At 46.2% G+C, this 14541-nt stretch overlaps 7 non-coding genes across 7 annotated transcripts; all 7 read right to left on the bottom strand.

Moving 5' to 3' along the window:
- Positions 1 to 521: 521 nt before the first annotated feature.
- Positions 522 to 712, bottom strand: LOC130350475 (U2 spliceosomal RNA). The gene has a single exon (XR_008887572.1). It is a non-coding gene; the product is annotated as a U2 spliceosomal RNA (small nuclear RNA).
- A 2095-nt stretch (positions 713 to 2807) lies between these two features.
- LOC130350474 (U2 spliceosomal RNA) lies at positions 2808 to 2998 on the bottom strand. Its single transcript, XR_008887571.1, has one exon. It is a non-coding gene; the product is annotated as a U2 spliceosomal RNA (small nuclear RNA).
- A 2088-nt stretch (positions 2999 to 5086) lies between these two features.
- On the bottom strand, positions 5087 to 5277 carry LOC130350451 (U2 spliceosomal RNA). The gene has a single exon (XR_008887550.1). It is a non-coding gene; the product is annotated as a U2 spliceosomal RNA (small nuclear RNA).
- Positions 5278 to 7370: 2093 nt separating this feature from the next.
- Positions 7371 to 7561, bottom strand: LOC130350473 (U2 spliceosomal RNA). The gene has a single exon (XR_008887570.1). It is a non-coding gene; the product is annotated as a U2 spliceosomal RNA (small nuclear RNA).
- Positions 7562 to 9654: 2093 nt separating this feature from the next.
- On the bottom strand, positions 9655 to 9845 carry LOC130350472 (U2 spliceosomal RNA). Its single transcript, XR_008887569.1, has one exon. It is a non-coding gene; the product is annotated as a U2 spliceosomal RNA (small nuclear RNA).
- A 2087-nt stretch (positions 9846 to 11932) lies between these two features.
- LOC130350470 (U2 spliceosomal RNA) lies at positions 11933 to 12123 on the bottom strand. Its single transcript, XR_008887568.1, has one exon. It is a non-coding gene; the product is annotated as a U2 spliceosomal RNA (small nuclear RNA).
- Positions 12124 to 14214: 2091 nt separating this feature from the next.
- Positions 14215 to 14405, bottom strand: LOC130350469 (U2 spliceosomal RNA). The gene has a single exon (XR_008887567.1). It is a non-coding gene; the product is annotated as a U2 spliceosomal RNA (small nuclear RNA).
- Positions 14406 to 14541: the final 136 nt, after the last annotated feature.

Below are 14541 nucleotides of genomic sequence, written 5' to 3'. Positions count from 1 at the left end.
ATGGTCAATGTACAGCAATGACACACCTGTGTGAACAGCCAGGAGACCCCCCCCCCCCATGTTATGTTACATAGTTACATACTTAGTACGGTCGAAAAAAGACATATGTCCATCAAGTTCAACCAGGGAATTAAGGGGTAGGGGTGTGGCGCGATATTGGGGAAGGGATGAGATTTTATATTTCTTCATAAGCATTAATCTTATTTTGTCAATTAGGAACATTCAGCACCCACCCGCTATCAAGGCAGCTGCCTATCATGTCATGCCCTACCTGCACAGGTGTGCTGGCTACTCAAATGATCCAATTAAGGAGGCCATTTAGTCAGCAGCAGCAGAAGTCCTGTGCCTGGACGCTCCAACAGGGGCCAGACACAAGCAGAAGCAGAAGCAGCAGAAGCAGCAGCAGCACCACCTTTTGTTTTTTGGCTGCAGCAGTAGCAAGGCCCACAGGGCTGGCTAGCTGGCTAGCCAGCAAGCAGGTAGCAATGAAAGTAGGAATCTTTCTTTTTAACCCTGTAAGGGGGTGGTGCACTGTACCCGAAGATACTGCCATATCGGGTCAATGCATAGGGCGACGGAAGCAAGCTTCGAAATCGGCCCCCGTTCTCAAAAATCCATTTAATATATGGTCCCCAGATAGGGGACGTATCAGATATTAAACTGATAAGAACAGATACTACACTTGATCTTAGCCAAAAGGCCGAGAAGCGATAACCGTGAAAGGGGCGGGCCCAACAAGGTCCCCTTCATGGGCACTATCACTGCTTGCTGTCAGGGAGGCTGCCAGACAATTTTCCATGCACACTCTGGGCTGGGGGGCAGTCAACCACCAGTACACACAGCAGAACCTAAACCCATACCATTATTGCTAAGCAGCAAGACAGGGGCCCATTGCACTCCCACGGGGCCTTTTTAAATGCAATCCATAACCCGGATTTGCCAGGAACCCTTCTTACTCCTCCTACTTGCATGTGACACTGGGCTTAGGATCTGCATAGGAAACACACACACAAGCACACACCTACCTTTGTTGCCTGCAGATGCCTCCTTGGCTGTCCCCAAACGGTATCAAACCAACACCCACGGGAAGCTGTAAGCATAGAGGACATGCCTGCACCCCATTGGACTTACCTGTGTGGGTTAAATCCGGGTTATTTGACAACCTATGGCGGTGATGGTTCTGCTCAGGCAGAGCAGTGCTGATGCTCCTCATAAAGCTGTCGCTGCTGTGAAGGTTCTAGGTGACATCACAAATCCTTATGGTTACATACACAACAAAGCTGGGTTGTTGTTGTTTACACTCTGCAAGGCCTGTGGAAGTGAGTGACATCATAGCACTGTAGTTCTGAGGGTTCTAGATGGATGCAACAATCTCCTGTTGCTTCTATGAAGGCCGTAATAGACGACATCACCAAACAGCTCCATAGTCACATACACAGCAAAGGAGAGATGTTGTTTACACCTAGTGATATCAGTGGTATTGAGTGACATCACAGCACAGTGCTAAGGCTCCTGGGCCTGGACACAGCAGCGGCTGCAATATCTCAACGGAGAATACGTTTATATCTATGTGTGTGTGTGCGCGTATATATATATATATATATATATATATATATATATATATATATATATATTCTCCGCCGAAATCACTTTTAAACCCATTTCCACCTTTTTTTCCCTTCTCTTCCTCTTACTTTTTTTTCACGTTTTTTTACGTTTTTCTCCTTTTCGCCTCTTTTCTGGGCGTATTATTCTTCTTTTTCTTCTTTTTTTTCGTCTAATGCATACCCCATCAGTGCAGCAATGCTTATTCAATACCGCCAGCAGATGGAGACACTGGGGGATAATTTTCTAAGGATTTATACTGATTTTTCCTGTCTGAATTTGTCGCACAGAAAGTTGCAGGCCAAATATGTGTGACATTTCTGCGACTTTAGCTTCTAGAGCATTTTTACAACATTATACATAGGTGCTGAATACATAAAAAGCGACTGTTCAGCGACAGACAAGTCGCATCGGCTGAAAGTAGGCCAGAATGTCAGTCCATGTTGGAGCAGGTTTAGATACAGTCTAAAGCATAGATCTCAAAGTCTGTGCACAGAATTTAGCAAGGGCCTCGCACCTTCTGATGCATCAGGTAGGTGCACAATAGCATAGCCTAACCCTCTGTACTTTGGTCTATATTGATGCGGGACATAGACAGCCAGCTGATGACCAATCCATTAGTGCAATGGATGGCTGGAAGCATTTGTCTTTGCCTTTGCAATACCACAGAAGCAATGCATGGTCAATGTACAGCAATGACACACCTGTGTGAACAGCCAGGAGACCCCCCCCCCCCCCATGTTATGTTACATAGTTACATACTTAGTACGGTCGAAAAAAAGACATATGTCCATCAAGTTCAACCAGGGAATTAAGGGGTAGGGGTGTGGCGCGATATTGGGGAAGGGATGAGATTTTATATTTCTTCATAAGCATTAATCTTATTTTGTCAATTAGGAACATTCAGCACCCACCCGCTATCAAGGCAGCTGCCTATCATGTCATGCCCTACCTGCACAGGTGTGCTGGCTACTCAAATGATCCAATTAAGGAGGCCATTTAGTCAGCAGCAGCAGAAGTCCTGTGCCTGGACGCTCCAACAGGGGCCAGACACAAGCAGAAGCAGAAGCAGCAGAAGCAGCAGCAGCACCACCTTTTGTTTTTTGGCTGCAGCAGCAGCAAGGCCCACAGGGCTGGCTAGCTGGCTAGCCAGCAAGCAGGTAGCAATGAAAGTAGGAATCTTTCTTTTTAACCCTGTAAGGGGGTGGTGCACTGTACCCGAAGATACTGCCATATCGGGTCAATGCATAGGGCGACGGAAGCAAGCTTCGAAATCGGCCCCCGTTCTCAAAAATCCATTTAATATATGGTCCCCAGATAGGGGACGTATCAGATATTAAACTGATAAGAACAGATACTACACTTGATCTTAGCCAAAAGGCCGAGAAGCGATAACCGTGAAAGGGGCGGGCCCAACAAGGTCCCCTTCATGGGCACTATCACTGCTTGCTGTCAGGGAGGCTGCCAGACAATTTTCCATGCACACTCTGGGCTGGGGGGCAGTCAACCACCAGTACACACAGCAGAACCTAAACCCATACCATTATTGCTAAGCAGCAAGACAGGGGCCCATTGCACTCCCACGGGGCCTTTTTAAATGCAATCCATAACCCGGATTTGCCAGGAACCCTTCTTACTCCTCCTACTTGCATGTGACACTGGGCTTAGGATCTGCATAGGAAACACACACACAAGCACACACCTACCTTTGTTGCCTGCAGATGCCTCCTTGGCTGTCCCCAAACGGTATCAAACCAACACCCACGGGAAGCTGTAAGCATAGAGGACATGCCTGCACCCCATTGGACTTACCTGTGTGGGTTAAATCCGGGTTATTTGACAACCTATGGCGGTGATGGTTCTGCTCAGGCAGAGCAGTGCTGATGCTCCTCATAAAGCTGTCGCTGCTGTGAAGGTTCTAGGTGACATCACAAATCCCTATGGTTACATACACAACAAAGCTGGGTTGTTGTTGTTTACACTCTGCAAGGCCTGTGGAAGTGAGTGACATCATAGCACTGTAGTTCTGAGGGTTCTAGATGGATGCAACAATCTCCTGTTGCTTCTATGAAGGCCGTAATAGACGACATCACCAAACAGCTCCATAGTCACATACACAGCAAAGGAGAGATGTTGTTTACACCTAGTGATGTCAGTGGTATTGAGTGACATCACAGCACAGTGCTAAGGCTCCTGGGCCTGGACACAGCAGCGGCTGCAATATCTCAACGGAGAATACGTTTATATCTATGTGTGTGTGTGCGCGTATATATATATATATATATATATATATATATATATATATATATTCTCCGCCGAAATCACTTTTAAACCCATTTCCACCTTTTTTTCCCTTCTCTTCCTCTTACTTTTTTTTCACGTTTTTTTACGTTTTTCTCCTTTTCGCCTCTTTTCTGGGCGTATTATTCTTCTTTTTCTTCTTTTTTTTCGTCTAATGCATACCCCATCAGTGCAGCAATGCTTATTCAATACCGCCAGCAGATGGAGACACTGGGGGATAATTTTCTAAGGATTTATACTGATTTTTCCTGTCTGAATTTGTCGCACAGAAAGTTGCAGGCCAAATATGTGTGACATTTCTGCGACTTTAGCTTCTAGAGCATTTTTACAACATTATACATAGGTGCTGAATACATAAAAAGCGACTGTTCAGCGACAGACAAGTCGCATCGGCTGAAAGTAGGCCAGAATGTCAGTCCATGTTGGAGCAGGTTTAGATACAGTCTAAAGCATAGATCTCAAAGTCTGTGCACAGAATTTAGCAAGGGCCTCGCACCTTCTGATGCATCAGGTAGGTGCACAATAGCATAGCCTAACCCTCTGTACTTTGGTCTATATTGATGCGGGACATAGACAGCCAGCTGATGACCAATCCATTAGTGCAATGGATGGCTGGAAGCATTTGTCTTTGCCTTTGCAATACCACAGAAGCAATGCATGGTCAATGTACAGCAATGACACACCTGTGTGAACAGCCAGGAGACCCCCCCCCCCCCCATGTTATGTTACATAGTTACATACTTAGTACGGTCGAAAAAAGACATATGTCCATCAAGTTCAACCAGGGAATTAAGGGGTAGGGGTGTGGCGCGATATTGGGGAAGGGATGAGATTTTATATTTCTTCATAAGCATTAATCTTATTTTGTCAATTAGGAACATTCAGCACCCACCCGCTATCAAGGCAGCTGCCTATCATGTCATGCCCTACCTGCACAGGTGTGCTGGCTACTCAAATGATCCAATTAAGGAGGCCATTTAGTCAGCAGCAGCAGAAGTCCTGTGCCTGGACGCTCCAACAGGGGCCAGACACAAGCAGAAGCAGAAGCAGCAGAAGCAGCAGCAGCACCACCTTTTGTTTTTTGGCTGCAGCAGCAGCAAGGCCCACAGGGCTGGCTAGCTGGCTAGCCAGCAAGCAGGTAGCAATGAAAGTAGGAATCTTTCTTTTTAACCCTGTAAGGGGGTGGTGCATTGTACCCGAAGATACTGCCATATCGGGTCAATGCATAGGGCGACGGAAGCAAGCTTCGAAATCGGCCCCCGTTCTCAAAAATCCATTTAATATATGGTCCCCAGATAGGGGACGTATCAGATATTAAACTAATAAGAACAGATACTACACTTGATCTTAGCCAAAAGGCCGAGAAGCGATAACCGTGAAAGGGGCGGGCCCAACAAGGTCCCCTTCATGGGCACTATCACTGCTTGCTGTCAGGGAGGCTGCCAGACAATTTTCCATGCACACTCTGGGCTGGGGGGCAGTCAACCACCAGTACACACAGCAGAACCTAAACCCATACCATTATTGCTAAGCAGCAAGACAGGGGCCCATTGCACTCCCACGGGGCCTTTTTAAATGCAATCCATAACCCGGATTTGCCAGGAACCCTTCTTACTCCTCCTACTTGCATGTGACACTGGGCTTAGGATCTGCATAGGAAACACACACACAAGCACACACCTACCTTTGTTGCCTGCAGATGCCTCCTTGGCTGTCCCCAAACGGTATCAAACCAACACCCACGGGAAGCTGTAAGCATAGAGGACATGCCTGCACCCCATTGGACTTACCTGTGTGGGTTAAATCCGGGTTATTTGACAACCTATGGCGGTGATGGTTCTGCTCAGGCAGAGCAGTGCTGATGCTCCTCATAAAGCTGTCGCTGCTGTGAAGGTTCTAGGTGACATCACAAATCCCTATGGTTACATACACAACAAAGCTGGGTTGTTGTTGTTTACACTCTGCAAGGCCTGTGGAAGTGAGTGACATCATAGCACTGTAGTTCTGAGGGTTCTAGATGGATGCAACAATCTCCTGTTGCTTCTATGAAGGCCGTAATAGACGACATCACCAAACAGCTCCATAGTCACATACACAGCAAAGGAGAGATGTTGTTTACACCTAGTGATGTCAGTGGTATTGAGTGACATCACAGCACAGTGCTAAGGCTCCTGGGCCTGGACACAGCAGCGGCTGCAATATCTCAACGGAGAATACGTTTATATCTATGTGTGTGTGTGCGCGTATATATATATATATATATATATATATATATATATATATATATATATTTCTCCGCCGAAATCACTTTTAAACCCATTTCCACCTTTTTTTCCCTTCTCTTCCTCTTACTTTTTTTTCACGTTTTTTTACGTTTTTCTCCTTTTCGCCTCTTTTCTGGGCGTATTATTCTTCTTTTTCTTCTTTTTTTTCGTCTAATGCATACCCCATCAGTGCAGCAATGCTTATTCAATACCGCCAGCAGATGGAGACACTGGGGGATAATTTTCTAAGGATTTATACTGATTTTTCCTGTCTGAATTTGTCGCACAGAAAGTTGCAGGCCAAATATGTGTGACATTTCTGCGACTTTAGCTTCTAGAGCATTTTTACAACATTATACATAGGTGCTGAATACATAAAAAGCGACTGTTCAGCGACAGACAAGTCGCATCGGCTGAAAGTAGGCCAGAATGTCAGTCCATGTTGGAGCAGGTTTAGATACAGTCTAAAGCATAGATCTCAAAGTCTGTGCACAGAATTTAGCAAGGGCCTCGCACCTTCTGATGCATCAGGTAGGTGCACAATAGCATAGCCTAACCCTCTGTACTTTGGTCTATATTGATGCGGGACATAGACAGCCAGCTGATGACCAATCCATTAGTGCAATGGATGGCTGGAAGCATTTGTCTTTGCCTTTGCAATACCACAGAAGCAATGCATGGTCAATGTACAGCAATGACACACCTGTGTGAACAGCCAGGAGACCCCCCCCCCCCCCATGTTATGTTACATAGTTACATACTTAGTACGGTCGAAAAAAGACATATTTCCATCAAGTTCAACCAAGGAATTAAGGGGTAGGGGTGTGGCGCGATATTGGGGAAGGGATGAGATTTTATATTTCTTCATAAGCATTAATCTTATTTTGTCAATTAGGAACATTCAGCACCCACCCGCTATCAAGGCAGCTGCCTATCATGTCATGCCCTACCTGCACAGGTGTGCTGGCTACTCAAATGATCCAATTAAGGAGGCCATTTAGTCAGCAGCAGCAGAAGTCCTGTGCCTGGACGCTCCAACAGGGGCCAGACACAAGCAGAAGCAGAAGCAGCAGAAGCAGCAGCAGCACCACCTTTTGTTTTTTGGCTGCAGCAGCAGCAAGGCCCACAGGGCTGGCTAGCTGGCTAGCCAGCAAGCAGGTAGCAATGAAAGTAGGAATCTTTCTTTTTAACCCTGTAAGGGGGTGGTGCACTGTACCCGAAGATACTGCCATATCGGGTCAATGCATAGGGCGACGGAAGCAAGCTTCGAAATCGGCCCCCGTTCTCAAAAATCCATTTAATATATGGTCCCCAGATAGGGGACGTATCAGATATTAAACTGATAAGAACAGATACTACACTTGATCTTAGCCAAAAGGCCGAGAAGCGATAACCGTGAAAGGGGCGGGCCCAACAAGGTCCCCTTCATGGGCACTATCACTGCTTGCTGTCAGGGAGGCTGCCAGACAATTTTCCATGCACACTCTGGGCTGGGGGGCAGTCAACCACCAGTACACACAGCAGAACCTAAACCCATACCATTATTGCTAAGCAGCAAGACAGGGGCCCATTGCACTCCCACGGGGCCTTTTTAAATGCAATCCATAACCCGGATTTGCCAGGAACCCTTCTTACTCCTCCTACTTGCATGTGACACTGGGCTTAGGATCTGCATAGGAAACACACACACAAGCACACACCTACCTTTGTTGCCTGCAGATGCCTCCTTGGCTGTCCCCAAACGGTATCAAACCAACACCCACGGGAAGCTGTAAGCATAGAGGACATGCCTGCACCCCATTGGACTTACCTGTGTGGGTTAAATCCGGGTTATTTGACAACCTATGGCGGTGATGGTTCTGCTCAGGCAGAGCAGTGCTGATGCTCCTCATAAAGCTGTCGCTGCTGTGAAGGTTCTAGGTGACATCACAAATCCCTATGGTTACATACACAACAAAGCTGGGTTGTTGTTGTTTACACTCTGCAAGGCCTGTGGAAGTGAGTGACATCATAGCACTGTAGTTCTGAGGGTTCTAGATGGATGCAACAATCTCCTGTTGCTTCTATGAAGGCCGTAATAGACGACATCACCAAACAGCTCCATAGTCACATACACAGCAAAGGAGAGATGTTGTTTACACCTAGTGATGTCAGTGGTATTGAGTGACATCACAGCACAGTGCTAAGGCTCCTGGGCCTGGACACAGCAGCGGCTGCAATATCTCAACGGAGAATACGTTTATATCTATGTGTGTGTGTGCGCGTATATATATATATATATATATATATATATATATATATATATATATATTTCTCCGCCGAAATCACTTTTAAACCCATTTCCACCTTTTTTTCCCTTCTCTTCCTCTTACTTTTTTTTCACGTTTTTTTACGTTTTTCTCCTTTTCGCCTCTTTTCTGGGCGTATTATTCTTCTTTTTCTTCTTTTTTTTCGTCTAATGCATACCCCATCAGTGCAGCAATGCTTATTCAATACCGCCAGCAGATGGAGACACTGGGGGATAATTTTCTAAGGATTTATACTGATTTTTCCTGTCTGAATTTGTCGCACAGAAAGTTGCAGGCCAAATATGTGTGACATTTCTGCGACTTTAGCTTCTAGAGCATTTTTACAACATTATACATAGGTGCTGAATACATAAAAAGCGACTGTTCAGCGACAGACAAGTCGCATCGGCTGAAAGTAGGCCAGAATGTCAGTCCATGTTGGAGCAGGTTTAGATACAGTCTAAAGCATAGATCTCAAAGTCTGTGCACAGAATTTAGCAAGGGCCTCGCACCTTCTGATGCATCAGGTAGGTGCACAATAGCATAGCCTAACCCTCTGTACTTTGGTCTATATTGATGCGGGACATAGACAGCCAGCTGATGACCAATCCATTAGTGCAATGGATGGCTGGAAGCATTTGTCTTTGCCTTTGCAATACCACAGAAGCAATGCATGGTCAATGTACAGCAATGACACACCTGTGTGAACAGCCAGGAGACCCCCCCCCCCCCCATGTTATGTTACATAGTTACATACTTAGTACGGTCGAAAAAAGACATATGTCCATCAAGTTCAACCAGGGAATTAAGGGGTAGGGGTGTGGCACGATATTGGGGAAGGGATGAGATTTTATATTTCTTCATAAGCATTAATCTTATTTTGTCAATTAGGAACATTCAGCACCCACCCGCTATCAAGGCAGCTGCCTATCATGTCATGCCCTACCTGCACAGGTGTGCTGGCTACTCAAATGATCCAATTAAGGAGGCCATTTAGTCAGCAGCAGCAGAAGTCCTGTGCCTGGACGCTCCAACAGGGGCCAGACACAAGCAGAAGCAGAAGCAGCAGAAGCAGCAGCAGCACCACCTTTTGTTTTTTGGCTGCAGCAGCAGCAAGGCCCACAGGGCTGGCTAGCTGGCTAGCCAGCAAGCAGGTAGCAATGAAAGTAGGAATCTTTCTTTTTAACCCTGTAAGGGGGTGGTGCACTGTACCCGAAGATACTGCCATATCGGGTCAATGCATAGGGCGACGGAAGCAAGCTTCGAAATCGGCCCCCGTTCTCAAAAATCCATTTAATATATGGTCCCCAGATAGGGGACGTATCAGATATTAAACTGATAAGAACAGATACTACACTTGATCTTAGCCAAAAGGCCGAGAAGCGATAACCGTGAAAGGGGCGGGCCCAACAAGGTCCCCTTCATGGGCACTATCACTGCTTGCTGTCAGGGAGGCTGCCAGACAATTTTCCATGCACACTCTGGGCTGGGGGGCAGTCAACCACCAGTACACACAGCAGAACCTAAACCCATACCATTATTGCTAAGCAGCAAGACAGGGGCCCATTGCACTCCCACGGGGCCTTTTTAAATGCAATCCATAACCCGGATTTGCCAGGAACCCTTCTTACTCCTCCTACTTGCATGTGACACTGGGCTTAGGATCTGCATAGGAAACACACACACAAGCACACACCTACCTTTGTTGCCTGCAGATGCCTCCTTGGCTGTCCCCAAACGGTATCAAACCAACACCCACGGGAAGCTGTAAGCATAGAGGACATGCCTGCACCCCATTGGACTTACCTGTGTGGGTTAAATCCGGGTTATTTGACAACCTATGGCGGTGATGGTTCTGCTCAGGCAGAGCAGTGCTGATGCTCCTCATAAAGCTGTCGCTGCTGTGAAGGTTCTAGGTGACATCACAAATCCCTATGGTTACATACACAACAAAGCTGGGTTGTTGTTGTTTACACTCTGCAAGGCCTGTGGAAGTGAGTGACATCATAGCACTGTAGTTCTGAGGGTTCTAGATGGATGCAACAATCTCCTGTTGCTTCTATGAAGGCCGTAATAGACGACATCACCAAACAGCTCCATAGTCACATACACAGCAAAGGAGAGATGTTGTTTACACCTAGTGATGTCAGTGGTATTGAGTGACATCACAGCACAGTGCTAAGGCTCCTGGGCCTGGACACAGCAGCGGCTGCAATATCTCAACGGAGAATACGTTTATATCTATGTGTGTGTGTGCGCGTATATATATATATATATATATATATATATATATATATATATATTTCTCCGCCAAAATCACTTTTAAACCCATTTCCACCTTTTTTTCCCTTCTCTTCCTCTTACTTTTTTTTCACGTTTTTTTACGTTTTTCTCCTTTTCGCCTCTTTTCTGGGCGTATTATTCTTCTTTTTCTTCTTTTTTTTCGTCTAATGCATACCCCATCAGTGCAGCAATGCTTATTCAATACCGCCAGCAGATGGAGACACTGGGGGATAATTTTCTAAGGATTTATACTGATTTTTCCTGTCTGAATTTGTCGCACAGAAAGTTGCAGGCCAAATATGTGTGACATTTCTGCGACTTTAGCTTCTAGAGCATTTTTACAACATTATACATAGGTGCTGAATACATAAAAAGCGACTGTTCAGCGACAGACAAGTCGCATCGGCTGAAAGTAGGCCAGAATGTCAGTCCATGTTGGAGCAGGTTTAGATACAGTCTAAAGCATAGATCTCAAAGTCTGTGCACAGAATTTAGCAAGGGCCTCGCACCTTCTGATGCATCAGGTAGGTGCACAATAGCATAGCCTAACCCTCTGTACTTTGGTCTATATTGATGCGGGACATAGACAGCCAGCTGATGACCAATCCATTAGTGCAATGGATGGATGGAAGCATTTGTCTTTGCCTTTGCAATACCACAGAAGCAATGCATGGTCAATGTACAGCAATGACACACCTGTGTGAACAGCCAGGAGACCCCCCCCCCCCATGTTATGTTACATAGTTACATACTTAGTACGGTCGAAAAAAGACATATGTCCATCAAGTTCAACCAGGGAATTAAGGGGTAGGGGTGTGGCGCGATATTGGGGAAGGGATGAGATTTTATATTTCTTCATAAGCATTAATCTTATTTTGTCAATTAGGAACATTCAGCACCCACCCGCTATCAAGGCAGCTGCCTATCATGTCATGCCCTACCTGCACAGGTGTGCTGGCTACTCAAATGATCCAATTAAGGAGGCCATTTAGTCAGCAGCAGCAGAAGTCCTGTGCCTGGACGCTCCAACAGGGGCCAGACACAAGCAGAAGCAGAAGCAGCAGAAGCAGCAGCAGCACCACCTTTTGTTTTTTGGCTGCAGCAGCAGCAAGGCCCACAGGGCTGGCTAGCTGGCTAGCCAGAAAGCAGGTAGCAATGAAAGTAGGAATCTTTCTTTTTAACCCTGTAAGGGGGTGGTGCACTGTACCCGAAGATACTGCCATATCGGGTCAATGCATAGGGCGACGGAAGCAAGCTTCGAAATCGGCCCCCGTTCTCAAAAATCCATTTAATATATGGTCCCCAGATAGGGGACGTATCAGATATTAAACTGATAAGAACAGATACTACACTTGATCTTAGCCAAAAGGCCGAGAAGCGATAACCGTGAAAGGGGCGGGCCCAACAAGGTCCCCTTCATGGGCACTATCACTGCTTGCTGTCAGGGAGGCTGCCAGACAATTTTCCATGCACACTCTGGGCTGGGGGGCAGTCAACCACCAGTACACACAGCAGAACCTAAACCCATACCATTATTGCTAAGCAGCAAGACAGGGGCCCATTGCACTCCCACGGGGCCTTTTTAAATGCAATCCATAACCCGGATTTGCCAGGAACCCTTCTTACTCCTCCTACTTGCATGTGACACTGGGCTTAGGATCTGCATAGGAAACACACACACAAGCACACACCTACCTTTGTTGCCTGCAGATGCCTCCTTGGCTGTCCCCAAATGGTATCAAACCAACACCCACGGGAAGCTGTAAGCATAGAGGACATGCCTGCACCCCATTGGACTTACCTGTGTGGGTTAAATCCGGGTTATTTGACAACCTATGGCGGTGATGGTTCTGCTCAGGCAGAGCAGTGCTGATGCTCCTCATAAAGCTGTCGCTGCTGTGAAGGTTCTAGGTGACATCACAAATCCCTATGGTTACATACACAACAAAGCTGGGTTGTTGTTGTTTACACTCTGCAAGGCCTGTGGAAGTGAGTGACATCATAGCACTGTAGTTCTGAGGGTTCTAGATGGATGCAACAATCTCCTGTTGCTTCTATGAAGGCCGTAATAGACGACATCACCAAACAGCTCCATAGTCACATACACAGCAAAGGAGAGATGTTGTTTACACCTAGTGATGTCAGTGGTATTGAGTGACATCACAGCACAGTGCTAAGGCTCCTGGGCCTGGACACAGCAGCGGCTGCAATATCTCAACGGAGAATACGTTTATATCTATGTGTGTGTGTGCGCGTATATATATATATATATATATATATATATATATATATATATATATATTTCTCCGCCGAAATCACTTTTAAACCCATTTCCACCTTTTTTTCCCTTCTCTTCCTCTTACTTTTTTTTCACGTTTTTTTACGTTTTTCTCCTTTTCGCCTCTTTTCTGGGCGTATTATTCTTCTTTTTCTTCTTTTTTTTCGTCTAATGCATACCCCATCAGTGCAGCAATGCTTATTCAATACCGCCAGCAGATGGAGACACTGGGGGATAATTTTCTAAGGATTTATACTGATTTTTCCTGTCTGAATTTGTCGCACAGAAAGTTGCAGGCCAAATATGTGTGACATTTCTGCGACTTTAGCTTCTAGAGCATTTTTACAACATTATACATAGGTGCTGAATACATAAAAAGCGACTGTTCAGCGACAGACAAGTCGCATCGGCTGAAAGTAGGCCAGAATGTCAGTCCATGTTGGAGCAGGTTTAGATACAGTCTAAAGCATAGATCTCAAAGTCTGTGCACAGAATTTAGCAAGGGCCTCGCACCTTCTGATGCATCAGGTAGGTGCACAATAGCATAGCCTAACCCTCTGTACTTTGGTCTATATTGATGCGGGACATAGACAGCCAGCTGATGACCAATCCATTAGTGCAATGGATGGCTGGAAGCATTTGTCTTTGCCTTTGCAATACCACAGAAGCAATGCATGGTCAATGTACAGCAATGACACACCTGTGTGAACAGCCAGGAGACCCCCCCCCCCCATGTTATGTTACATAGTTACATACTTAGTACGGTCGAAAAAAGACATATGTCCATCAAGTTCAACCAGGGAATTAAGGGGTAGGGGTGTGGCGCGATATTGGGGAAGGGATGAGATTTTATATTTCTTCATAAGCATTAATCTTATTTTGTCAATTAGGAACATTCAGCACCCACCCGCTATCAAGGCAGCTGCCTATCATGTCATGCCCTACCTGCACAGGTGTGCTGGCTACTCAAATGATCCAATTAAGGAGGCCATTTAGTCAGCAGCAGCAGAAGTCCTGTGCCTGGACGCTCCAACAGGGGCCAGACACAAGCAGAAGCAGAAGCAGCAGAAGCAGCAGCAGCACCACCTTTTGTTTTTTGGCTGCAGCAGCAGCAAGGCCCACAGGGCTGGCTAGCTGGCTAGCCAGCAAGCAGGTAGCAATGAAAGTAGGAATCTTTCTTTTTAACCCTGTAAGGGGGTGGTGCACTGTACCCGAAGATACTGCCATATCGGGTCAATGCATAGGGCGACGGAAGCAAGCTTCGAAATCGGCCCCCGTTCTCAAAAATCCATTTAATATATGGTCCCCAGATAGGGGACGTATCAGATATTAAACTGATAAGAACAGATACTACACTTGATCTTAGCCAAAAGGCCGAGAAGCGATAACCGTGAAAGGGGCGGGCCCAACAAGGTCCCCTTCATGGGCACTATCACTGCTTGCTGTCAGGGAGGCTGCCAGACAATTTTCCATGCACACTCTGGGCTGGGGGGCAGTCAACCACCAGTACACACAGCAGAAC

This window comes from Hyla sarda, unplaced genomic scaffold (genome assembly GCF_029499605.1).
Source record: "Hyla sarda isolate aHylSar1 unplaced genomic scaffold, aHylSar1.hap1 scaffold_946, whole genome shotgun sequence".
Taxonomy (NCBI): domain Eukaryota; kingdom Metazoa; phylum Chordata; class Amphibia; order Anura; family Hylidae; genus Hyla; species Hyla sarda.
This window is presented reverse-complemented; position numbering and strand designations above follow the sequence as displayed.